Source organism: Nomascus leucogenys, chromosome 13 (genome assembly GCF_006542625.1).
Source record: "Nomascus leucogenys isolate Asia chromosome 13, Asia_NLE_v1, whole genome shotgun sequence".
Classification (NCBI taxonomy): Eukaryota; Metazoa; Chordata; class Mammalia; order Primates; family Hylobatidae; genus Nomascus; species Nomascus leucogenys.
The window spans coordinates 92,678,357-92,705,008 of record NC_044393.1 but is presented as its reverse complement, the minus strand read 5'-3'; the positions used below and the strand labels follow the sequence as shown (position 1 = coordinate 92,705,008).

The following is a 26,652-nucleotide window of genomic DNA, read 5'->3' as shown; positions in this document are numbered from 1 at the left end:
GATCTCAGCCTCAAGGACTTTGTACTGCCAGAGCACTGGCATCTGAATTCCAAGGTCATGCTCCATCTCTACCTGCTGCAAACCCCTTCTGCTGCTTGCATTTCAGTGTTCCTTTTTCTATTAATATAAAGGAGGAGAGTGGATGAGATGTTTTAGCTCTGAAATTCTGTGACCAATTGCACAGCAAAAAACAACAGCAACTAAAAATTGTGGGTTTTGCTTGTGTGCCTGGAGAGAGAGCGGGGGTGGGCAAGCTTAAGTCCTGTTGACTGTCAGCTTCTGAGGGGAGGAGGGATCTGGCAAGAGACAAGTGCAGCTGTCTTGGTAGAGAGAATGAGAATTGAGAGAATGAGAAAGAGAGGTAACTGCAAGCAAGCCTGGTCTTTCAGACACACTCAGTCTATAATCCTCAAACACCCACCTTCCCCCACAGTTTCCCCCCAAATACCCCATTTAACTGCACAAACACATCCAGACGCTGGTTTTTCCTTTCACCATAGTAGTCATAAACTATGCCTCTGTGCTAGTAGATGGGTGTATTCACTTCTAGAAATCTCTTAGAAGTAAACTCCCATCCATGTCTGCCCTCCAATCTCAGGCCAGGCCTGTGTAGTTTTGAGGGAGACTAGATTTGCAGGGAAATGAGGAGAGAATACACAGCTTGGAGATTTGAAGAGCAAAGGAGGCAAGGGCCAAGGAAATCATGGAAGAAGTCTGGAAGGATCTGTCCATTCTCTGGTAATGGTGAACATTCACATAGGGTTTTCCATGTGCCAGACACTGCTTTAAGAGCTTTATCTGTATTAAGTCATTTAATCTTCATAAAAATTCCACGAAGTAGAGACAATTATTATCCCCAATGTTACAGATGAAAACACTAAGATAGAAGTTAACAAGCACTCTGTGATAGGCAGAAAAATGGCTCCCTAAAGATGTTGATATGGTTTGGCTCTGTGCCCCCACCCAAATCTCATCTTGTAGCTCCCATAATTCCCACATGTTATGGGAGGGATCTGGTGGGAGATGATTGAATCATGGGGGTGGGTCTTTCCGGAACCATTCTCATGACAGTGGAGAAGTCGCAGGAGATCTGATGGTTTTAAAAATGGGAGTTTCCCCGAACAAGCTGTCTCTTTGCCTGCCGCCATCCACGTAAGATGTGACTTGCTCCTCCTTGCCTTCTGCCATGATTGTGAGGCCTCCCCAGCCACGTGAAACTGTGAGTCCAATTAAACCTCTTTCTTTCATAAATTGCCCAGTCTCAGGAATGTCTTTATCTGCAGTGTGAAAATGGATTAATACAGATGTCCAGATCCTAATTCCCAGAATTTGTGATATGCAATGCTACATGGCAAGGGAGAATTAAGGTTGCAGACAGAATGAAGGCTGCTAATTAGCTGACCTTGAGATGGGAAATTATCTAGATTATTTGGATAGGCACAATGTAATCACAGCATCCTTCTAAGTGAAAGAAGGAAGCAGGAGACTCAAAGAAGGAGATGTGACACAGAAGCAGAGGCTGGAGCCATGAGATTGCTGACTCTGAAGATGAAGGAAAGGGCTGCAAGCCAGGGAATGCGGGAGCCTCTGGAACCTGGAAAAAGCAAGGAAAACAGATTTGTCCCTAGATCCTGCAAAGAGAAACACAACCCTGCCTACACCTGGATGATAGCCCAGTGAGTCCTGTGCTGGACTTCCAGAACCTACAGTCCTGGAAGTAAATCTGTGTTGTTTTAAGCCACTAAATGTGTGAAAATTTATCACAGCAGCTTTAGCAACGAATACACTCCCCAACTTGTAAGCAGAGGATGTGGTGGCTTCAAAGTCCAGGCTTTTTCCCTGCTACTCCTTTCTTTCTTTCCTCCCTCATGCCCAGTATCTGTCATCTGTTGATTGGTTAGTAACATTCTCAACAGCTTACTGTTTTATTAAACTTACAAAAACAATGTATGTGATTTTTAAAAAAACAATTCAGTGGTTGTGAATGTAAGAATCATAGACAATTTCTCCACCGTTAGCCCCGCCTCTTATAGAAGCACATGCAGCATGTCTTCTTCATACAATAATGTAATGCTAAAGCTGGTGTGGTGGCTCAGGCCTGTGATCCCAGCACTTTGGGAGGCCCAGGCGGGAGGATCGCTTGAGCCCTGGCGTTCGAGACCAGCCTGGGCAACAAAGTAAAACCCCGTCTCTAACAAAAAATCAAAAAGTTAGCTGGGCGTGGTGGCAGCGCACTTGTGGTCCCAGCCACTGAGGTGGAAGAATCACTTGAGCCTGGAAGGTTGAAGCTGCAGTAAGCTGTGATTGCACCACTGCACTCCAGCCTGGGTGGCAGAACCAGACCCACCCCAAGGAGAGGGGAGGGGAGGGGAGAGGAGGAAAGAAAGAGAAAGAAAGAGATCCTACTCTCCGTTTTAATACAACTTGCTTTTTTAATTAAAAAATATATCTAGAACCGATAGATTTCATTCGTCCTTAAAAAGTCGTATATTATTTTATATAAACATCTCTCGCTATTTATCAAGGCCCTCACTTGTTCAGAAGTAGTCTCACTTTTGTTTTGTGTTGTTTTGTTTTGTTTTGTTCTTAATCTGCTCCCTGTATTCCTGGGCGGGCGCCTAGGCCTGCATCCGGGATTTGGAGCCACATCTGGGGGCAGGGCCTCTGAGGTCTAGGGGAGGGACGGCGCCGGCCAAGTCCCGCCCCCGTCAGCGTCGACCAATCAGCTCCCTGGAAGGCCCGCAGTCTCCGCCTACGACTTTCCAAGTCCTGCAGTTTGGAGCCCGCCGCCCAGTGCCTCCTGGGCGGAGAAGCTGCTTCCTCCTGGGAACAACCGCCTCCCGCTCCTAGCAGGTTGCTACTGCCCCGAACCCGCGCTGCAGGGAACAGCGGGGCAAACAGTGAGTGGGGTTCAGCGTAGACTCTGGACCAGGAGAGGCCCGCGGTGACCGAGGCCTGGGCCCCGGGTTAGTGTCCGGGGCGGGGAGCGGTGCGCGGGGTGCGTTGCTTAGCGTCTGGGGAGGGCCGGGCGTGGATTGCGGCCTCTGCGCGCGCCCCCAGGTGATAGAGCCGTTCCACCGAGGATCCCTTCCTTCGTCTCTACCCCGCTGATGATTTTTCTCTGCAGCTTGGTCCCTATTTCATTCTCGCCGCATTGTTATGCCCTCTGCTGGGCAGGAGGCGATGACCCCCCAATTTTCGTAGGATTTGCTTTTTGCTCCGCAAGGAGCCATTAAGATCTGAGCTAACAGGAACTCTCGAGGCGATTTGATCTCGCCTGTTGGGGGCTTGCATTCTTCTAGGCTAGCTTGTCTCCGTTAAGCCCAGGTGGAAGTTTTCATCCACCCCAGTGCTCTAGGCGCCCACCGGCGCGGTGTGGTTTTGTGGTGGGGGAAGGGACCTGGGGAGGGGTGGCGGTGAGAGCGGCGCGGGGATTCAGGCTGAATGTTAGTGTGGGATGCATTTGGCCTGAAGCAGCAAGTGCTGGAAGGTACAGTTCCCTGGTAAACAGCTGAGAGCTGGCCGCTAGTTTGGCCCAACCTGCAACGGAAGAAGGCCTTAAGTACAGGAGAAAAAGATCTTTGCCAATTGGATAATCATGGAAATTTAGAAGAAGTACAGCTCGAACTAGACGTAAAGGACAGAATGTGTCTGTCTAGCTCACCAGCCAACCATCGGTCCATCACTTTCATCCTCCAAACTAGTGATTTGTTGATGAATTGGTTTCAATACTTTGTTTTTAAAATGTTGAATAAAAAGTACGTGAAACGTCTCAGGATGGTCTAAAAAATAACGAAACGAATGCCTGACCATCTCCTTGGGTCAAGAAATAGGGCGTCACAGTACCTTAGAGGCCCGTGAGTCCAAACTGATGCCCATTCTCCTCCATTCTCTGAGATGTGACATCTTTCGTGATTTTTGTCTTAATTTAATGATTCCCTTGCTTTTCTTTTTAGTTTTACCATATTTGTGTGTGTATTCCTAAAACATATGTGTTGGCTTTCTCAATTTTGTACTTTTCTATCAATGACATTATCCTGTACGTATTCTTAAGTTTTATAGATTCATCTTTCATGCTTCCTTCCATTTTCGTCATTTAAGGTGTAAAAATGTACATAATTTATCCATTCTACTGCTGATGGACATTGGATTGTTTCTAGTTTTGGAGGTGTATGATTTATCTATAAGCTATGTAACAAATTACCCCAACACCTAGCAGCTTCAAACCAAAGCGAACAAACAAAACAAGTCCTGTTACCTACTATCTTACAGTTTCTGTGATCAGGAATCCAGGAGGGGCTTAGCTGGGAGTCTCTGACTCAGGGTCTCTCACAAGCTGTATCAACAATCAAGGTATTGACTGGGCCTCAGTCATCTCAAGGCTAGGCGTAGGGTCGAGGACCTCCCCCAGGCTCACTCACATGACTGCTGGCAGGCCGATTGGCCTCACTGACCCTGGCTGGACACATCAGTTCTTTGCCACATGGGCCTCTGTATAAAGAATGGTTGCAACATGGCAGCTTACTCCCCAGAGAGTGAAGGCTCCCACAGAGAAAAAGAGAAAGACTTCAAGTCAGATTCTTTTTGTAACCTCAGAAGCGACATCCCATTATTTTTGCCATTTTATATTCATTAGAAGTAAGTCCCTAGGCCCAACTCACACTGAAGGGAAGGGGGTGACACAAGGACATGAACACCTGGAGGCAGGGATTATCGGGGCCACTTTAAAGCCTGCCCATGTCCTCTAATATTCAAGTACACTTGTTTGGGAGCTTCCCTAGAGTATATAGCTGGGAGTAGAATTACTGAGTTATAAGATTTATGTATATTCAATTTTATTGGGTCATTTCTAAATTGTTTCCAAAGTGTTAAACCAGTTTGCACCTCCCTCCAGCAGTGGATGAGCATTCTTGTTGCTCTACATACTCGCCATAGCTTAGTTTTGTAAAATTACATTTTTTGTCAGTCTGGCAGGTATGAAATAGCATTTAACTGTGATTTTAATTAGCATTTTCCATAACTAATGAGATTGACTTTTTATATGTTGATCAATGCCTTCTCTTTGTGAAATTCTGATTCCTGTCTCTTATTCATTTTTCTGTTGGATTGTTTACCTTTTTATTGACTCATTGGAATGCTTTCTTTATATAATTGTTAAGCAATAATTGTTAGCTATATATGCCACAGACATCTTTCCAATTTGCTTTTGAGGTTTTTTTTCTTTTTTTTTTTTTGAGACGGAGTCTCGCTCTGTCACCCAGGCTGGAGTGCAGTGGCACGATCTCGGCTCACTGCAAGCTCCGCCTCCCGGGTTCACGCCATTCTCCTGCCTCAGCCTCTCCGAGTAGCTGGGACTACAGGCGCCCGCCACCACGCCCGGCTAATTTTCTTGTATTTTTAGTAGCGACGGGGTTTCACCGTGGTCTCGATCTCCTGACCTCGTGACCCGCCCGCCTTGGCCTCCCAAAGTGCTGGGATTACAAGCGTGAGCCACCGCGCCCGGCCAAGGTTTTTTTTCTCTGTATGCCTTTATGTCTGTTTCTTTCTGTGTCTGTATCAATGAATCTAAGTTTTGAATTTAATTTCAAGTTAGTAGTACTTTCTTTTATAGCTTGTCTTGTTTGATAATTGTTTTCTCAAGATCATAGATTAATTTTAGTGTATTGTTTTCTAAAAGTGTTACGGTTTTGCCTTTGGCAATTAGTCTTAATCTACATGGAAACTGATTTTTATGTTGTTTATTCCATATGAATAATCAGTTGCCCCAGCACCAGTGATTTGCATGAATCAGGATTTCCATATGAGCATGAATTTGTTTTAAGCCCCCATTCTTATTTTCTATTTGTCTAACTCTGCCTCAATACTAAATAATTTTTAACCACTGTAGTTTTATTAAAAGCCTTGAAATTTTGTAGGAAAAGTCCTATCACCTGTTTCTTCTTCTTTAAGAGTGTTTTAGCTTTACTTGGACCTTTGACCTTCCATATAAATATTTAAATAAACTTATCAAGTTCTCCAAAACAAGAAACAAACAAGCAAATAAACCCGTTGGAATTCTGATTGATATTGGATCAACTCTGTGTCTGTCTTAGTCTGTTTTGCGCTACTGTAGCAGAATACCTGAGACTGAGTAATGTATAACGAACACAAATTTATCAGCTCACAGTTCTGGAGGCTGGGAAGTCCAAGATTGAGTGGCTGGCATCTGGCAAGAGCCTTCTTACTGTGTCATTCCATGGCATAAAGGCAGAGAAAGGGTGAAAGAGAGAGAATAAAAGGAGGGTGAATGCCGCCTTTTATAATGAACTCACTCCCACAGTGACGGTATTAATTCATTCACTCTGCCGTCATGGCCTGATGGCCTCTCTTTAAGCCCACCTATCAACATGATTGCATTGGGAATTAAGTTTCCAACACCTGCTGTTTGAGGGACACATTCAAACCATTGCACTCCATAAATCATTTTGGGCAGAAATTATTTCTAAGACATTGGCCCTTTTCCTCAATGAACATGGTATATGACACTATTAAGGTCATCTTCAATGTTTTGTACTATTTTTTATTGTTTTCTTTTGGCTCGGTTTTTGTGAAATTTCTAGGCGCATTATATTTTTACTGCTATTGTAAGTATTTTCTTTTGTAAAAGTGAAATTTTGTAGCTTATTGTTGCTGGCATACAGAAATTCAGTTACCCTTTATATATTAATTATATATCAATCAAACTTGAGAAAATTAATAATTCTAAACTTACCTGTAGCTTCTTTCAGATTTGGTACATAGGCAATCATATCATCCGAAAATAATGATAATTTTCTTTATTCCTTTCCAATCCTCATACCTTTAATTTCTTTTTTCTGTCCTATGACAATGACTAGGAGCTCCAGTACACTGTTGAATAAAAGTAATAAAGGGCATCTTGTTTTGTCCTTAAGATAATATGAGAAATATTTCATTATGTCAACTTAAAAATGACATTTGCTATATTGTAAACGTCTTCCCCATGATAAGAAAATTCCGTTCTTCTGTTGGTAAGCACTTTTATTATAAATGGATGTTTTTTCAAATGCTTTTCCAGTAGCTGTTGAGAATATATATACTTTTTTCCTTTAACTATATTAACAACATAGTAAAGTATAGTATTTAATTTCTGATGTTAAACCAATTTTGTATTCGTGGAATAAACCTTTCCTGGTAAATATGTAGTAACTTCTGTATGTGGGTATAGATACAAAAGGTAAACATTGGATATTTTTATTTATATGTGTGATTTAAGATTGGCGTGTAATTATACTTTTCTGTACTATGCTTTTCTGATGTTGGTATTATCGTAAAATAATATGAATAGTATTCTCCCTTATGCTATTCTTCGGAAGAATTTGTGCAAGATTGGGATTATCTGGTCCTTGAATATTTCCTTGAATCACCTGTAAAATCATCTGTGTTTGTAGTGTATTTTGTCAGAAGATTTTAATGATTATAGAACTATTTACGTTTTCCTATGGAATCAGTTATGGTAAATTGTATTTTCCAAGATATTTAACAATTTCACATATACATGAATGTATTAGTATACATACATGTGTATGTTTATTCAATATATATAAATACATTTGACCATTGAACAATGCAGCAGTTGGAATACTGACCCCCCTCAGAATTGAAAATTTGTATGTAACATTTGAGTCCTATGAAACTCAATACTAATAGCCTACTAATGAGTGGAAGTCTTATCAGTAACATAAGCAGTTGATTAACACGTATTTTGTATGTTATATGTATTATATTCTTAACTAGAGAAAAGAGAATGTTATTAAGAAAATCATAAGAAAGAGAAAAAATATTTACCATTCATTAAGTAAAAGTCAATCGTCATGAAGGTCTTCTTTGTCATCTTCACACTGAGTAGGCTGCAGATGAGAAGGAAGAAAGGGGTTCGTGTTGCTATCTTTGGGGTGGCAGAGACAGAAGAAAATCCAGACCAAAGCAGTTCAAACCTGCATTATTCAAGGATCAAGTGTATATATATGAATATATATATTATATATATATATTCAAGATTAATAAAATAAAATTGTTTATAATATCCTCTCATTCTGTTTATAAATCTTTCCATTATCTATTGATATGGCCACTTTTTCATTATTAATATGTGTACATTTTCTTTTTGTTTTAATTTTTCCAGAACATGGTCTACTTTATTAGTTTTTCAAACACCAACATAAAAACTTGGTCTTCTTCTAATTTTTACTTATTTTATTACTTCCTTCATTCTTTAAATTTTTCTGATTTATTTTCTAAGCTTTTAAATTATATGCTTAGCTCATTTTGAGCTTTCCTTCCTATGTAAGCTTTTAAAGCTATACATTTCTATTGCTACTTTTTAGCTACATTTTACAAGTTTTGATATGATTATTTTTGACCATGTAGCTTTAATTATTTATATTTTTCCTTATAGTCTGTTCTTTGAGACATGAATTTTTTTAGAAATGTACCTTTTAAATTCCATTTGGCCATATGAAGTTTCTTTTGTTATCTTGTAGTTGTAGTTGCCTAATTTATATTGTAGTCAGAGATTGCATGGTACCAATTCTTTTAATTCACTGAAGCTAGCTTTAAAACCCAGTAAGTTTTCTTTATGTGCGTAAAAAGAATGTATAGTCTGTAATTGCATGATGTTCTGTGTATCAGCTGTTTTAATTATACAACCCAATCTTACATATCTTTAATTTTTTATTTGAGTTGTCAGTTACAGAAATAGGTATGTTAAATATTCTCACTGTGATGGTGGATTTGATAATTTCTCATAAATCTATATATTTCTGATTCATATATTTTGAGGCTATGTTATCAGTGAATTGTTGTAAATTGAACATTTTATCATAATGTAGGGACCTTACATTATGATACCTATTAATGTTTTTTGTTTTTAAAAATTGTATTTTTTTTTTCAAAGATCAAATCAAGGTTTCTTTGGTTTTTGCCTCATTTATCTCTCTTTTATCATTTGACTCTAAATCTTCTGAATCTATGTTTTAAGTATATATGTAGTAAACTTACTTGGTTTTTTTAAAGTCTGGATTTTTAAAATATTGTTTGACAATTTATAACTTGTCATTGAATAATCCATGTATATTTATTGTGATTAGTAATACAAAATTAGATTTATTTCTACCATCTTATTATTTGCTTTTTATTTTTCCTGCGTTTTATGTTTCTTTCCCCCACTGCCCGCCCATTTTTTTTCCTTCTTTCTTTCTTTCTTTGCCCATTTTTTTCTTTCTTTTATTTGGAAGTTACATGTTTTAGTTCTGATGTTTTAATTTTATAATATGTTTAACCCATATAATTCCTATTTTTTAAGATGTTTAACTAGCTTTATAACAGATTTAATTTAGCATACTTAAGTTAAATTGATCCTTAGTACCTTGTCTCTTACCCTGCAAGTATCAAATGTTTATTTTTATTTAATACCATCAGTGTATTAAATATGTGTTTACCAATATGTGTTTACAGATTTTTCTTTTTACAAAAAAGACCCTGAGGTATAATATACACAGAATAAGGTTCACAAATATTAAGTGTACAGCTCAATAAATTTTATATATGTATATGGTCTGATCAGGATATAGAATATTTACAGCACCTCAGAAGACTTTGTTTTTCCCTATTCTAGGTAATTTTCACTCTCAAAAATAACCACTATTCTGCCCTCTGTCATGATATATTGGTCCAATCTGGATCTTCACATAAATTGAGTCATAAATAGGTATCCTTTTGTGTTTGTTTTATGCAGCATTAGGTCGATGAGATTCTTCCATATAGTGGCATATAGCAGTACTTTTTTTTCTGTAGTATTGTATAAGTACATCACAAATTATCCATTCTACTATTGATGGACATTTATTTTTTCCATTGTTTTTGACTATTACAAATAAATCTCATTTGAACATATCTTTGGTAGACGTAAGAACTTACGTTTCATGAACATACATCTGGTCAGCCTAAATAATGTCAAACAGTTTTGCCACATAGCTGTATCAGTTTATGTTCCCATCAGAAATACATATAAGTTCATCAGCTCCAGATCCTCATCACCATTTGATATTGTCACTATAATTTTAGCCACCTGGAAGGGATATAGGTATCTTATTATGGTTTTAATTTGCATTGCATTGATGACTAATTATATTAAGCATCTTTTTGTATGCTTATTGGCCATTTGAATACCATATTTTGTGATGCACCTGTACATGTATTTTGGGGGTAAAGGGGTAGTTTCTTTTTTTAATTAATTTTGTGAGTGTGTTAAATTGTATTCTGGATATGCATATACATTTTTCTTGTATCAGCGATTTGCAAATATCCTCTTCCAATCTTTGGCTTGCTTTTTCCCGTTGGTAATTATGTCTTTTAATAAAAATAACCTCTTTATTTAATTTTTATAATATCTAATTTTTATTGTTAATAAATCCAAACATTTATGCTTAGGACTTGAGTCGTATTGAAGAGAATTTTGCCTACCTCTAGGTCACAAAAAAGTTGTTCCCTATGCTTAATAGTTCTATCATTCACATTTAGTTTTATAATTTATCTCAGGTTATTTTTTGTATATGGTATGAGGTATGGGTTAGGGTTCACTGTTTTATATACAGACATCTAATCAATCAAGAAATACTTATTGAAAAGGCCTTTCACACCATTAGACTTTTTGAATCTGTGTTCATTGAGTAATATTCGTCTCTAGCTTTTTGTTCTTGTACTCATGAGATTTTGCTATCAAAGTTATGCTGGGTGTAATAAAAATGAGTTGGGAAGAGTTTCTTTGTTTACTATTCTCTGGAAGAAGTTTTATGATATTAGTATTATATTTTTCTCAAGTATTTAGAAAAATTCACCATAAAAATCCTTTTGGGACTAAACTTTTTTGCAGAATGTTTTTTATTTTGGACTACATTTTTTTGATGTATAGGATTATTTATATTTTCTGCTGCTTCTTGCCATTTTGGATAAATTATGTTGTTTAAAGAATTTGTAAATTGATCTGAGTTTGTTAAATTTATTGGCATATGATTACTCATAATATCACTTTGTTATATTTTTAATGTCTTTTGGGACCGTATCAACGTCCCCTGATAATTATAATGGATTCTCTCTCTCTTTATTGATCATTCTTAGTTTGGTTCATTAAAACCAACTTTTGGTTTTACTGAATTTCTAAATTGTCTTTGAATTTGATTCTTGCCTTTATGTTTATTATATTCTCTGATTACTTTAAATTTGTTATGCTTTTTCTAATATTTTGAAATAGTTTACTTTCAGTCTTTCCCTTTTACTAATGTATGCATTTAGAGCTATATAGTTTTCCTTTATTAAGTAATTGCTTTTGCTGCCTCCTGCAAATTTTGATAAATTGTATTTTAATTATTATTTAGTTAAAATATTTTCTAATTTCCATTGTGATTTCTTCTCTGACCTAAGGGGTGTTCAGAAGTGTGCTCCTTAATTTCCAAACGTGGGAATTTTCTAATTAAATTAGGGTTATTTATTTCTGGTTTAATTCCATTAAGATCAGAGAATATAGTCTACATCTTTTTGAGTTTCTTGAGACTTGCTTCATGCCCCATATATGTTTTATTTGATAAAATGTTTGAAATGCACTAAAAATCACATATATTCTGTTGTTGGTAGGTGTATATATACCATATGTGTCAACAGGGTCAAATTTGTTAATTATATTATTCGAATCATGTATCTCCTTACTGTTTTTTTATGCACTTGTTTTATCAGATAACTGAGAAAGATGGACTTAAGTTTTCAACTATGCTTGTGGACTTGTCTATTACTTCTTTTATTATTGTCAACTTTGCTTTATACATTTTGAAGTTATTAAGGATACAACTTTAAAATTTTTGTATTGCTGTACTGAATTGATCCTTTTATCATTATGAAATGTGTTTTATATCTATAGTAACACTTGTTGACAGTAATGTTTACTTTGCCCATTGTACATACAGCCATACTAGCTTTCTTTTGGTTAATGTTTGTATGGTATACCTTTTTCCATCCTTTTACTTTCAATATTTCTCTTCTAAATGAACTCTTTTTCTAATTGGATTTGTAATCCATTTATATTTAGTATAATTATTTACATAGTTGGTATCTTAGTCATTTTGGGCTACTATGACACAAATGTGATAGACTGGTAGTTAAACAACAAACATTTAAAGGTAAACCAGCAGATTTAATGTCTGGTGAGGGCTGGCCTCCTAGCTTATAGACGGCTACCTTTCTCACTGTATTTTCACATGGCCAGGAGAGGGAGCTCTAGTCTCTTTCTCTTCTTCAAAAGATACTAATCCCATTATGAGTGTTTTCACACTCAAGATATCTACATCTAATTACCTCCCAAAGGCCCACTTCCTAATACCATTCCATTGGGGGTTAGAATTTCAACATACAAATTTTGGAAGGACACAAACATGCAATCTATAAAAATTGGGTTTAAGTAAGGTTGCAGTGAGCCGAGGTTGCAGTGAGCCGAGATCACACCACTACACTCTAGCCTGGCAACAGAGTGACACTCCGTCTCAAAAAAAAAAAAAAATGGGTTTAAGTCTGCCAATTTGCACAGTTTTCTCTTTGTTCCATCTCTTCTTTGTTATTTTCTCTTTTCTTGATTTCTTTTTAATTCAACACTTTGTATTATTTTCTTCTATATTTTGAATTATAAATTTTTTATTATTTTAATGGTTACTTTAGATATTACAGTTCACCTTATTGATTTATTATGACCTACCTTAAATTATTACTTCTGTGTATTCTCAATGCAAAATTTTAAAAGTTTATCTCTATCTTGCAGCTGTACTATTGTCTCATTTTTTATATGCTTCTGTATTCCATAAGGTATTATATTTGTTTATTTAAACAGTCAATATTCGTTTATATTTGCCTATGTATTTACTCTTTGCAGTGTTCTCTATTAATTCCTAGAGCACTGTGCTTCTATGAGAAATAATTGTCCTTAATCATGAAAAATTAGTTTTAGTTGTTATATTCTGCTGGGAACACATTCTTTCAGCTTTAGTATGTCTAAAATTATCTTTACATTGCGTTTATTTTTTAGGAATATTTTTCTTATGTATAGAATTTTAGGTTGGCAGATTTTTCTTTTTCTTCTTTTAGGAATTCTGTTCTCGTTTTCATCATTCTTTTGAAAAATTAGCTGCATTTTTTGTTCATTTAAATGAGACGTATCCTTTATCTCTGGCTGCTTTTCAGATTTTCTCTATGAATTTGGTTTTCAGCAGTTTGAATGTGATGTGTCTGAATGTAGTTTTCTTTCTGTTTATTCTTCTTGGGGAATGTAAAGTTTCTTCAGCTTGTGGTTTGATGTTTTTCAAATCATTAATTAATAACATTTTGCTTGTTTTATTATCTCTTTCCTTTCCGTCTGGGACTCTGATTACTCATATGTCACAATTTTTCACCCTGTCTCGTAATCCTGTTACACTCTTTCTGTATCTTTTGATCTCTGTGTATCATGTTTTCTTTCCTTTTATGTTATGTATGGATACTTTCTACTTACCTTTGCTATACTTCAGGAATTCTCTGGTCTTTTGTATCTAATATGCTATTAAAGCAATCTATTAAGTACCAATTTGAATTATTGTTTTTCTTTTTTAATTTTCCATTATGCTTTTTTATGAGTTTTATTTCTATGCTGAAATTCACAGCCTTGTTTCTATATAATTTCTTAGCATATGAATCACAGTTGTTTTAAGTTCCCTGTCTAAGAACTCAAGTATCTGAACCACTTGTGCCTGTGTCTTATTTTCTGTTATTTCTCTTGAGTTATTGGCAATTTATTCTGTTTTTTAACCTCTTTCTTAATTTTTGATTGAATGCAGAATATTGTGGATGAAAAAAATATAAAGGTTTTGGTGGATGTTATTTTCTTTCAAGAGGATTTTTTGGGGAAGTGAGCAGGTAAAGTACCAGCAGATTACTTTGATGCTATCAAAGATTAGTTTTAGGCTTTGTTAGGACTAGCCCATTTAAGGTTTGATCTTTCTCCAAGAATGTAGTCCTTAAACCATAAGATATGCTTCTTCTTCATATGTCAGGGATTTTCTTATGTGTCAACTGAAATCATGGAGTGTTTATAAGAATGTTTCTTTTTATTGGGGCATAAACTCCATTGCTTTTCTTAGAACAGTATAACCACTGAAATGACTGCTCAACTGTTTCGCCTTTTGGCCACTATTTCCTACAAGTTGCCTTGAGATCTCTCCTGTTGCATGCATAGCTTAGGAATCAGCCAGTGACATTAGGGGAATTCATATATAAAATTTTAGATTAACTTGTCTGGTTTCTTCATGTCTGAAACTTTGCCCTTTGAGCTCCACCTGGTTTGATAGCCTTGAACCAGTTAAGACTGACACTCGTTATTCAGCCTCAGTAACCCTGCACTGTAAAATGGAAAATGCCCCAAAGTAAAAAGCCATGGCGAATGTACAGCTCATGTCCTGTGTTTTCTGTTCATCAAGGATTATAGTCCTCTTGTCCTGTTTATGTTGTTTACTTTTCCGAGTCTTCAGTTGTTTCCTATATTTTGTTGAGCTTTCATTCTTGTTTCCAATGGGACGATTGTTCCAAAGATACAACGGAATTTCAAGAAGTTTGTGGGAAAAAAAATGGAATTAAAAAATTTAAAAAAATTAATGTTGCCTCAACATAAGCCCCTTGAAGTTCAAAACACTTTTGTAAGCAGTGATAACAGCAATTTAGTCCATCATTAAGAAACTGAAGGTCCTGGGAATTTAGCCATGTAGATACAGTATTTTTACATTATTAACCAAAGAAAAATGGGTGCTCTTCTCCCAGCACTTTGGGAGGCCCAGGCGGGCGGATCACAAGGTCAGGAAATCAAGACCATCCTGGCTAACATGGTGAAACCCCGTCTCTACTAAAAATACAAAAAAAAAAAAAAAAAAAAAATTAGCCGGGCCTGGTGGCGGGTGCCTGTAGTCCCAGCTACTCGGGAAGCTGAGGCAGGAGAATGGCGTGAACCTGGGAGGCGGAGCTTGCAGTGAGCTGAGATCGAGCCACTGCACTCCAGCCTGGGCAGCAGAGTGAGACTCCGTCTCAAAAAAAAAAAGAAAAATGGGTGCCCTTCACAGATTTTTTAAGATTGGGAAACAAAAAGAAGTCAGAAGGAGCCAAATCAGGACTCTAAGGTGGATGCCTAATGATTCCCCATTGAAACTGTTTCAAAATTGCCCTTAGTTGATGAGAGGAATGGGCAAAGTCATTGCCATCATGGAGGAGGACTGTCTGGTGAAGCTTTCCTGGGTGTTTTCCTGCTAAAGCTATGGCTGACTTTCTCAGAGCACTACAGTAATAAGCAGATGTTATCATTCTTTGGTCTTCCAGAAAGTCAACAAGCAAAACACCTTGAGCATCTCAAAAAACTGTCACCATGGCCTTTGCTTTTGACCGGTCTGCTTTTGCTTTCACTGGACCACTTCTGCCTCTTGGTAGCCATTGCTTTGATTCTGCTTTGTCTTCAGGATCATACTGGTAAAGCCATGTTACCTCTCCTGTTACAGTTCTTTGAGGATATCATTCAGAGTTCTTTGAGGATATGCTTCAGAATCTTGATCTTACTTGTTTAAAATCACCATTGAAAGTTCTTCTCTTCTCTGCAGCTGATCTTGATGCATCCCATTAAGTGGAGAGTGTGCTCAACTTTGATTTTTCAGTCAGAATTGTGTAAGCTGAACCAATTGAGATGTCTTTGGTGTCTTCTCTTCTTTAATTCACTACAGATATTTAGATGAGTATTTCTTTTTATCATTTTAGGATTTGTTAGACTCCCTGGATCTGAGGATTGGTGTCTTTCAAGATCTCTGGAAAATTCAATCATTTCTTTCACTAATAACTCTCCCACAATCTTTCTATTATATCTATTTGAACCTCAGATCAGATATCTCTCAGGTCTTCTCACCATATGCTCTATATCGTCTATCCTTTTTCATATTTTACATCATTTTTTTGATTTTAGACTGAATTATGAATAATTTCCTCTACTCCAGATGCAGTTCAGTAATTCTTTCTTCAACTTTGTTTAATCTTCTATTTAGTCTCTTCAATAAATTTCTATTTTGAACTATTTTATTTCAATTATTTTTTAATTTCTAGTTTTATTTGATTCTTTTTATAAATACAATTATTTTCTGTTCAAGTTTCTAGTTTCTGTTTTATTTTTCAAATGTACAAAACATGGCTATTATATGTTCTGTGACTAGTGATTCTGATATCTGAATTTTGCCTGTTTCTGATTCTCTTGTTTGTAATGGCTGTCTTTCATTGTGCTTTATTTCCTGAGCGTTATGTGATTTTAAAAATTATTAATGTGAGCTTCTCCTTTCATGTGAATTTTTGTCCTAGAAATTATTTCTAGATACATTAAAGTTAAATTTCTCTAGAAAAGATATGCATGTGCATCTTCCAATTGAATACATTAGCAAATTGGGACCACCTCAAATTATTTGCTTAGGGTTTTTCAATCCACAGACGTAGCATGAATTAATATTACAAACCTATATGGAAAACTGGTTGGTGGTTATTTATTCTCATTGATCTTTTTCCCCTTCATCTTTCAGCAGGGTCAAGACAAGCAAATTGGATTGATTTCTTCTGTGATATGAATTTACTTCCTATTTACCTTTACCCTGTTGGAATACCCCCTTTGGTGTGTGAGCTTTGTGCCAGGATGTCATTTTTAATCATATTCCTTATGTGAGCTTGGTCTTAATATCCTAGGCTGGAAACCCCATAGAGTCACTCCCCATACATTCTCCAGGGTTTTGTGGAAGCATTGTGGTGAGAACCAGCTTTCATGCTTACTTCCTTTAATGTTTCCTGCTTTTAGTTCATTTCTGGCTTTGCGTACTCTTTACTTTCCTATCATCTCATTGATGAATTTATAATATTTTGTGTATATATGTTGTTTGCATCAGTAGTATGTTTTGGGACATTTATCTATATTTCTAGAACTAAAACATTATTTTTAACACCTTATTAAAGTTAGATATTTGCATGTGTGGTTATATATCAGTATATCATAAATGTACAGCTTGATACATTTTTACAAACTGAACACAACCTTGGGCCAGCACCTAAATTGATTAAGAGAACATTACCAGCAACCCAGAAGTCTCCTTTGTGTTCCTCTCTAGTCACTACCTGGCCCAAGAGTAAATATTATTCTGAGTCTTAATATCAAATATTAGTTTCACCTGTTTTTATATTTATGTAAATATAACAATATAGTGTATATTCTCTTGTTTCTGGCTTAGTTCACTACAGTATGTTGGTGAGATTCAGCTCTATTGTGAAAAATGCAAATCATTCATTCTCATTGCTGTACCATATTTCATTGTGAATATGCCACAATTTATTTAAACATTCTACTGTTGATGGTACCCAGCTGATAGAGAGCAGGGTGGATTAGAGCTGAGAAAGCAGGGAGGGTAGGATTTGAGTAGTTTCCAGTTTTAGACTATATTGGATGGTGACACTTTGAGGATTCCAGTACGTGTCCTTCAGTGAAAATGTGTATATTGGGTACACACCTAAAAGTGGTATTACTGAATAGTCTTATTTTGCATTGCAAAATGATACTTGTAACATTTTCAAAATACAAAGTGTCTAAAGAAAAAAATTACTGCTCAACCCTCCCCCACTTCCTGAAGTAGCCAAATTTGTCCTTATGTTTTCTGTGCTTAAACATAAACACGCAATTATAGATTTTTTTCCCTGCAAAAAGTAGAATCATACTTTCATTGCTGAAAATATACCTTAAGACAATTTCTCAAGGTATGAATTGAGCTCATTTTAAAGAATTGCATACTATTTTTGATACGGATTTTTAATTGTTCATTTATTCACATGTTTCAGAATATTTACCAAACTTAGTATCTCAAAAGTTATTTGAATTCTTTCAGGATTTCATGGCAGTCTTTGTTACTCAGAGCTACTCCAGGCAGAACATTAGAAAGGAAAACAAACTCAAGGGGAAGTAGAAATAAGAAAGGATCCAGGATTTAAAATTGAGCTTGTAATGTGGTGTCTGAGACTGAGAAAGAGGAGATAGAACCAGCTCAAAATTTGAGGAAGCAGCCAGACAGGATGGTTTATGCCTGTAATCCCAGTACTTTGGGAGCGGAAGCAGGAGGATCACTTGAGCCCAGGACTTCAAGACCAGTCTGGGCAACAAAGTGAGACCCCATCTCTACAAAAAAAAAAAAAAAAAAAAAAGTACAAAAACTCCCTGGGCATGATGGCACGCATATCTATAGTCCCAACTACTGGGGAGGCTGAGGTGGGCGGATCGATTGAGCCCGGGAGGTCGAGGTTGCGTGAGCCTGGCTCCACTGCACTCCAGCGTAAGACCCTGTCTCAAAAAAAAAGTAAAATTTGAGGAAGCATTAAAAGAGCATGAAGGAAGGAGAAAACTTACTTACAGCACAGGAAGTTTGTAATTTGATCCATTTTCTGCGTTAGGCTGCTGTTTGTTTTGTTGAGGAATGACCCTAAGGATTTTCTTTCTTACCCCATTTCATCCATCCATCCAGTGGACATTACAGAGCACCTGTTTGTGACCTAGGTGAAGTGGGGAATAGAAAGAATAAAATACAGTTCTTAACCTATGCTTCCTGTAGTTGGGGCAGTTGAAATGAAACCCTTAATTTATATGGGATGTCGTACCCTATCCCTTTCACCACTGAAGCCACCTTGCCCTGGAAGTTCCACTCTGGACACTATACTTTTGTAGTAGGGGAGAAAGTTTTGTGATGGTCTCTTCCTGAGAACAGTTTGGTCCCAAGACAACCCTTCCTTCGGTACTCAGCAAACAGGGGCCAGGGCAGTGAGGGGTGAGGAATCTGGAGACAGGACAGGGGCATGTAAATCTCCCTGGGGCCCTGGGGACCAGCCATGAAGAGAGATGAGTGGTTCCTCCAGGTTTCACAGTTGAGCTCTCCAGGTTAGATGAGTAGATGTGAGTGCAGGACCTGGTCAGGCATAAAGCCAGTTCCTGGCTCCATGGTCAAGTCTCCTGTTCCACTCAAATAACATGGATCAGAACTAGGAACAAAGTTCAAGAAACCCTTCCACAGGGAGAAATCATATTTGTAGAGAAGCTGCTGCCAGCTGCTTGGGTGAGGATATTTTATGTAGTTTTTTAGTTGATTAAATTTATTTTTATTACAAAATAATACGTGTGACTATTGAAACACTAATGAGGTGTATCAAGAAAAAACAAGTAATCCACTTTCCTGTCTGAAGTAACTGGTTCTAATAGTTTATCTTCCATACAATTTCTGTGTTTATACAAGTACATATGGACAGTTTTGAAGGTTTTTCTTACACAAAATGGAAGGTTTTTTACTATGTTAAATGTTTATTTTTAAAATAATATATAAATATATAGATAGAGGCAATATATAAGTAGATTTATATAAGTAGATTTAACTCATCCCTGGAAATAGTTTTATATTATTTTACACAGAGATCATCATTATTTATCCATCGCTCCCTTGTTAATAAATAGTCTCAGCAATTTACTTTGAAACAAATCGTCCTGCTGCACTGTGAGGGCGGGCGCCTGGGTCTCCATCCCGGATCTGGGGCGGCATCTTGGGGTAGAAACTGACACAAAGCAGGGCCTCTGCGGTCCGGGGGCGGCGGCCAAGCTCCGCCTCCACCCGCGGCAGCCAATCAGCTCCCGGGGACGCCCCCACCCCCAACCGTCTGCACTGCAGCCCACCTTCCCCCACACGCCTCCTCCCAGCCACTTCACTACCAATTTGCAAATCCCCAAGGCGTCTGCCCCAGCGCCTTCCCACATCTCTGTGGAAGACTCCCCACTCCGAAGTAGCCTGGTGTAGAAATTGCTGGACGAAAGGGTGAGTCTCGTCCAAAGCTGGTTTCGGGGACCAGAGCAGGCCCGGGCACACGGACCAATTGAGGGGCGGCTCCCGATGCAGTACGCTGAGGTGCGGGTGGGAGAAGGAGGCACTGGGTCGTGGTCCCTGGGGAGCGTGGCCAAGGGGGCGCACGCGGGGCTGCCAAAGTGGTCGCGTTTTTGGCCTGGGACCCCCCTGGGTTTTGGGTCCAGGGAGGGAGATGTCTTTCAAAGAGCGTTGCCTGCGCCTTCTCCATTGCTGCTTCTGTTTCAGCTTCTTTCTACCAGTCTCTTCTTTCTTTCATACTGCATTTCTTCTCCAGGAACCTAACCAGCAACATATTTTATTATGAAATATATTTCAAAGCTACGCGCAGAAGATAATATGACAGATTTATTATATGCTGACATTTTATCACCTTTGCTTCAGCGCTCCCTCTCTTCCTCCACCCCCCTTTCTAAGAAATAAAACAGTTAAAACCCCTTCCCCCCACCACATCTCACGCCCCCATCCTCAGAGGTAAGTTGGCTTGCATCCCTTACCTTGTATATTTTGTCCTTTATTATTAATGTTTATTTTTAGGTAACCAATATATGCGTTTTTGTTCTGAATTTAAAATTTTTGCACAAGATTCGGTATTACAGGGTTTTAACTTGCGGTGCTGTTAGTTCTGACATTGCAGACCCGGAAGGGACTTAGTGAGTGTCAGTCACTAGCCCGCCTCATTTAGCTGAAAAATCTGAACACTGGAGAAGATAAAAGATGTGCTCACTGTCTCTCAGGTGGGCCTTGACTTGGCAAGATCCTGAATTCAGGTTCTCTTGATTTTCTCTCCCTGCCATTTCCTTTACATAAAACCTGCCGCGGAGCTCACCAATCTACATGGCCTTATGACTTGCTCCTAATGATCCAATTTGGAGAAAGGGAGTTGAAGGGAGATGTGGAAAGGGAGTATGGCTTGGGTTGGGACTCAAACCCTAGTCAGGATTAAAAGGTATGCATTTTACTGAAATATGGAATATTGAATCTTAGGATGATTTGAATATTTATTTATCAGGCACTCATCCAGTCTTACCGTATTCCAGACATTGATTCAAGAACTTTACAAGCATAAACTCACCTAAGTTAAGCCTTATAATAAGGCTTAGTATAGGTATTACTTTTCTCATCCCCGTTGTATAGGTAATAACACTGAGGCACAGAGGAATTAGATAACTTCCCCAAAGTCACACCGTTGGTAAAGTGTAGCTCTGGGATTTGAATCCAGTCCACCTAGTCTGGGTCCGTGTCACCACCCTGCATTTCCCATGCTGGAGCCAGCACTTGTGAGAAAGGCGAAGTGGACACATACACGAGAGAGAGGAGCAGCTCTCAGCTGATAACAGAAAGGAAAGGAATGGGGAGCGGGCACGGTGGTGGCTCACGCCTATAATCCCAACACTTTGGGAGGCCGAGGCGGGCGGATCACTTGAGGTCAGTAATTTGAGACCAGCATGGCCAACATGGTGAAATTCCGTCTCTACAGAAATAAAAAAATTAGCCAGGCGTGATGGCTGGCGCCTGTAATACCAGCTATTTGGGAGGCTGAGGCAGGAGAATCTCTTGAAGTCGGGAGGCTGAGGTTGCAGTGAGCCGAGATCGCGCCATTGCACTGCAGCCTGGGCGACAGAGTGAGACTCCGTCTCAAAAAAAAAAGAAAAGGAAAAGAAAAAGGAAAGACATGCGATTTGAACTGTACACCGAAGAATACATTTTAGTTAACTATTGTTTGAACTCTATATTATTTTTAAGTTACAAAAGTAACACACGTAACTGCAAACAGTGCAGAGTTGTATAAAAAGTTGCACCTCTCCTATTTCTCAAGTTAAACAATATTAATGGGTAGAAATGTAGCCTTCCCTTCTCACCACCATAATACAAGTATATACGGGGTTTGTTTTTCCTATAAAAACAAAAGCATATTCAACAATTTCTACAATTTGTATTTTCCCCTTGGCAATATATCACGGTATGTTCACCGACTAAATGGAGATTCAAGCTCTTCCCAAGAACTGAATAATACTAAGCAGAATGTTTGTCCCACAATTTGCTCAGCCTTTCCCTTACTAATGTAGAGTCAGAGAAGTTTATATCTTTAATGAAACGGCCGTCCACACTGCCAGGATGGGGTCGCCAGGCGTCCCTAAGCCACAGCAATGCCAAGCCACCAGGGCCGGCGACACAAAGAAGCGCTGTCCCCTGCCAAGCGCCGCCCCCTGGAGCTCCCACTCCAGCCTGGGAGGAAGTGGGGAGGAGGGGACTCCAGTGGAAACCCCTCCTCTCCTCCTGCTCCAGCCTCCTCCCCGCTCCCAAATCCCGGCTCGGTCGCCCAGTCACTGTGTTACAGGGAAACCTCTTCCCTGTGCGTTCCTCTCTGCGCCAGGCTCTGCCTTGCTCCCACCTGCCCCCGTGGAAATCGCAGGGTGGCCTGGTGAGTGGCCCTCTCCAAAAGCCTGGCAGGCTGGAGAAGGGGCCAGCGACGGTGACTCGGCCTGGGTGCTGGGGGCGGAGGGCGGGGCTGGAGGCCGGGGCGGGGGTGCGGGGGTGCGGGGCGCGATGTGTGCGCGCGGGTCTGGGTGTGCCGAAATCATCGGGGACAGAGAATCCCCTTTGTATCCGTGTTTCTGCTGGTGATTTTCCTCTGCGTTCGGGCCCTGCATCCCCCTGCCGCATTGCTCCTCCTCTCCAGGTTCTGACATCTGATGTTTGTGTGTGCTTGCTTTGTGTTGTTGAGTTACCTGAGGGCCTGACCTAGAGAACCGCATCTAATCCGCTGCTTTGTCGGATGAGAAGGCCCGGGGCTTGAGCAGGGTCGCGGGTAGCTGGTGACAGAGCATCATTTGTGGCCTACTGTCCTACTGCCCTTTGATCTTTGTGAACACTGTCTTTGGGACTGAGATCTATCTCCCACTGGCACTGGCCCCTGGAGACTTGAGTTAGCGTTCGTGTGTGTGTGTGTGGTGTGTGTGTGTGTGTGTGTGTGTTTACGCGCACGGAGGAGCTCCCCTCCTCCCTGCCGGCTGCCCCCCACTTCCCAGCCCCCTCCCTCCTCAGACGTCACCGTTGTGCTCTTTGCAGACTGGCTTTGGGCCTAGGAGGAAAGGAGAGAGTGGAGCCCCGCCAGACTCCAAGCTGAGTGCTGACAGCCTCTGGGAGTTTAGAACATCCCTTCTCACACACTGTGCATTTGACAGAACACTCCCTGAGGCACGCAGATCAACAGCTGGGGGGAGGCAGCACCCACATTTAAAAAGGTAATAATACCCAGGTCTTCTGACTCCTGGGCTTGTGCTCCTCAATTATGTCATCTTATTGAGTGACCTAGGAGAGAAGTGAGAGACTAGGAGTAAGAGAAAGACAGAGCCTCTGGGGAACTTGAGAATTAAGAAGGCAGTTCGGTAAGGTAGAAATAGAGGACTGGAAGAAGCAAAGACTCCAACCCTGCTTACTCCTGTGGGGATGGTGGAGGGGCTGAATGGGGAGGATCGCAGGAGGGGCTTCAAAAATGGTGGTAAAGGTCTATTTTTTTAAGCTGAATGGTAGGTGTATGGGAGTTTGTTTAATTTTTCAGATTGTTTTATTATTACCATCTATATCCCTCCACATGTATTACATATTCTTATTACATATTCTTACAGATATATGAATTAAACAATCTTAAGTGAAAAATAAATAAGACTGAGCTGGGAATGTCTAGGACAGAATTCAAAAAAGGGGTTGAACTAGCCCGATGTCTGGGAAAAGATACTGGATATAGAAAGAAAAAGAAACAGAAGGTTCATGAGAAAAAAAAAAACAGCATGAAGGAGAGAAGACCTATAGAATTGAATGTGTGTAACATAAACCAGTTTTCGAGGTCAGGCTAGCTAGTTGCTGAAAAAATGATCTTGGGTTTTCCCTTATACCCTCATCTGTCATTTAATCATCCAGACATGGAATATCTATTCATCCAAAGAATAAAATGTATACTCTGGCCTCAGACACTTACTCTAGTTTTGGGATTTGAAAGCACACTACCATACGGGATATGGGTGGTGCAGCATCCAGCATGGCCCTCCATCCACCTGCCCTTCCACGCATCTCTCAAACGGAAAACCAGGTTTACGAGCCATGGCGCTGCTCTGTGTTAGGAGTGGAAGCTCTGCTCTCTCCCTGAGTTACAGGTTGTGCTTTCAATACTTCCTGCTTTGGAGGTGGCTTTTGGTTCCAGCAAGCTAAAAGTGGCCAGAGGTGGGCCCAGGAGAAAGAAAGCAGGAAGCATGGGAGGGGTTAGGGAGAGAAATGAAAGGACATCTGCCCCAGGTTTTAATCATTTGAACTCACCAAGCTTGGAGGACGAACATGGATTCGGGCATAAAGACGGGGCATTTGGTTCAAAAGTCAAGTGATGGAGTCACTGATAGCTGGTGAAAGTGGGGACAAAACCAGCTGCAGAGTTCAAGGAACACCCATAGAGGAGGAAATCAAATTTGTAGATGGGCAGATGAACAACCTGATCAGAGATGGAGGAAGACCTTTTAGGTCCAGTGAGCCAGGATCAGTTGATCAGTCTACCTCATCATGCAAAAAACTGTACCTCATCTTTTAATGTGTGTTTACATGCTTAACTGAATTTGTATTAACTCGGTGTTGTTTCTCATTGTAGTAGCAATACGTACAACAATTCAAAGGATGCAGATTTCTATAAAGACAGAGAAACGGTTCACCTCTTTCCTTCCTAATGTAATCAATGTGATTATGTTGAAATGTGGCCTCCATAGATTTTCAATGCATATAAAAGCCTGGTATGTAACAGGTACTTACGTATTCCTGGTGCTTAAGAGTATGGACTCCAGCACTGGATTTCCTGGATTTGAATCCTAGATCCACCACCACTTACCACCTGTGTGATTTTGAGCAAATAACTAATTCTCTGGGCATTATGATTTTGGAGTTTTTGTTTTGCCCATCCATAAAATGGGGATAGTGAGAGTAAATACCTCATAGGTTTATCGTCAGCATTAAATAAGTTACAGAAATCACGTGTAATCATGCCAGGAACCCGGTAAGCATTGTGCTGTTACTACTACTAATAATAATTACTACTACTACTAATTACTACTACTATTATTATCTTTGCCCATACAAAAATGACTTCATGTTCTGCATATCATAGTGACTTGAAATTTTCACTTAAAATGTATCTAGGACATTCTTCTAGGTGGATGTAAAATATATTCAACTCATCTTTGAACTAGCTCAGAAAAAAACTAGTGAGACAGGTATGTGAGGTCCCTGTTCCGGTTGTACTTGTGCCAGCACTAGAGGCAGCAGAGGCTGAGGGAGAAGGGTTCTAATGGGCAACTTTTTAGGGGGTGTGTATGGGTAGATGGCTGGGGGCAGTGCTACAGGGTCTTATGCTGGGTACAATGGGGTGTCTGGGGGCCCATGTGGAAGTTGGATAGGTGTGGGTTTGGGTTCGAGATCCTGCACCCACAAGAATCAAAAATCGTTCTAGGAAACATTCTTTGTCATTAATCTATCTATCTGTACTTCTAGGTTTTCATTTATCTCCATTTGTAATTTTGTATGACAGTAAGCATCCTTGTACGTATATTTTTGATACTGCCCTTCTTATTTCTGTAAGAAGGATTATTAGAAGAAGAGTTGTTGGGTCTAAAGATAGGCACACCTTTGAAGCCAAGTAGGCACCATAAAATTGTTTTTGAAAAAGAGTGCAGACATTCTCCATCATTCCTGCAGATTGTGATGGTGTTCCTGTAGCCTTTCAAATATTAAACATTATTAGCCACCTTTGTCTTCTTCATCTTCATCTTCTTCCCCTTCTCCTCCTCCACTTTCTTCTAGAAAGGAGTATCATCTTTTTTGACAATATTATGAGCAACACAGGATATATTTTCCATTACTTGACTACTAGTGAGATTGAGCATTTTTTCACAGAAGTGGCCATTTATATTTTCTTTTCTGTGTCATATATTCTCTTACAAGGATAGGATTTCCATAGATAGAAAGATTTGGGAGTGGGAATGGAATGGAAAGAGAATGGGAAGATAATCTAAAATGAAAAAGCATGTCCAAGGGCACCTGGCAGACTGGCTGCTGCAGGGAGAGAGGCAGCAGGAGAAAAGGCAGGAAAAGCCAGGGAGCAGCCAGCTCTGCAGGCAATCCAAACTGGGAGGCAGTAGATGGTCCCCAGAGACCAAGATGGAGCTTTGAGAGTAAATAACATGGTCAGAGTGGTTTTAGAAAAGTGAAGGTGGGAACAGGTCCTGGTAACTTAGAAATTGGGTCGGTTGAGTCCAGGCATGAATTACTAAGGACCTAAACCAAGTTAATGGCAGTGTGATTGGAAACTATGAACAAGGACATTAATAGGACTTGCGACCAGCTGGATATGGGAGCAGCAGGGAGAAGAAACATACTGTGACACTGTGCACTTTGCTATCCTGATTATTAGTGGGCATCAGGAGGAGCAGGGAAAAGACAAGCTTCTTACTTACCAAATGTTCATATCAGTATCTTCCCAACAGTCCCCTGAGGTGGGTAGGCCATTAATGCTTCTGTTTAACTACTAGAAACATCGAGCTTATGTAATTTGCCTTAAAAGAGCTCACTTAGAGGGAAATTAATAAATTTAAGACTT

General features: G+C 39.3%; 1 protein-coding gene across 9 annotated transcripts in view; it reads left to right on the top strand.

Moving 5' to 3' along the window:
- The first annotated feature begins 2,738 nt into the window (after positions 1–2,738).
- The window catches only part of TCAF1 (TRPM8 channel associated factor 1), a 49,796-nt gene continuing 25,882 nt past the window's right edge, over positions 2,739–26,652 (top strand). For 2 of the 9 annotated variants that reach the window (XM_012512330.2, XM_003270867.4), the window contains exon 1: positions 2,748–2,900. The gene's annotated coding sequence lies outside the window, so the exon portion shown is untranslated. Of the gene's footprint in view, positions 2,967–18,703; positions 19,971–22,272; positions 22,441–23,087; positions 23,264–26,652 lie in introns of those variants that run through there. The other 7 variants (XM_030825971.1, XM_030825972.1, XM_030825974.1 and 4 more) reach the window with 6 other exon arrangements.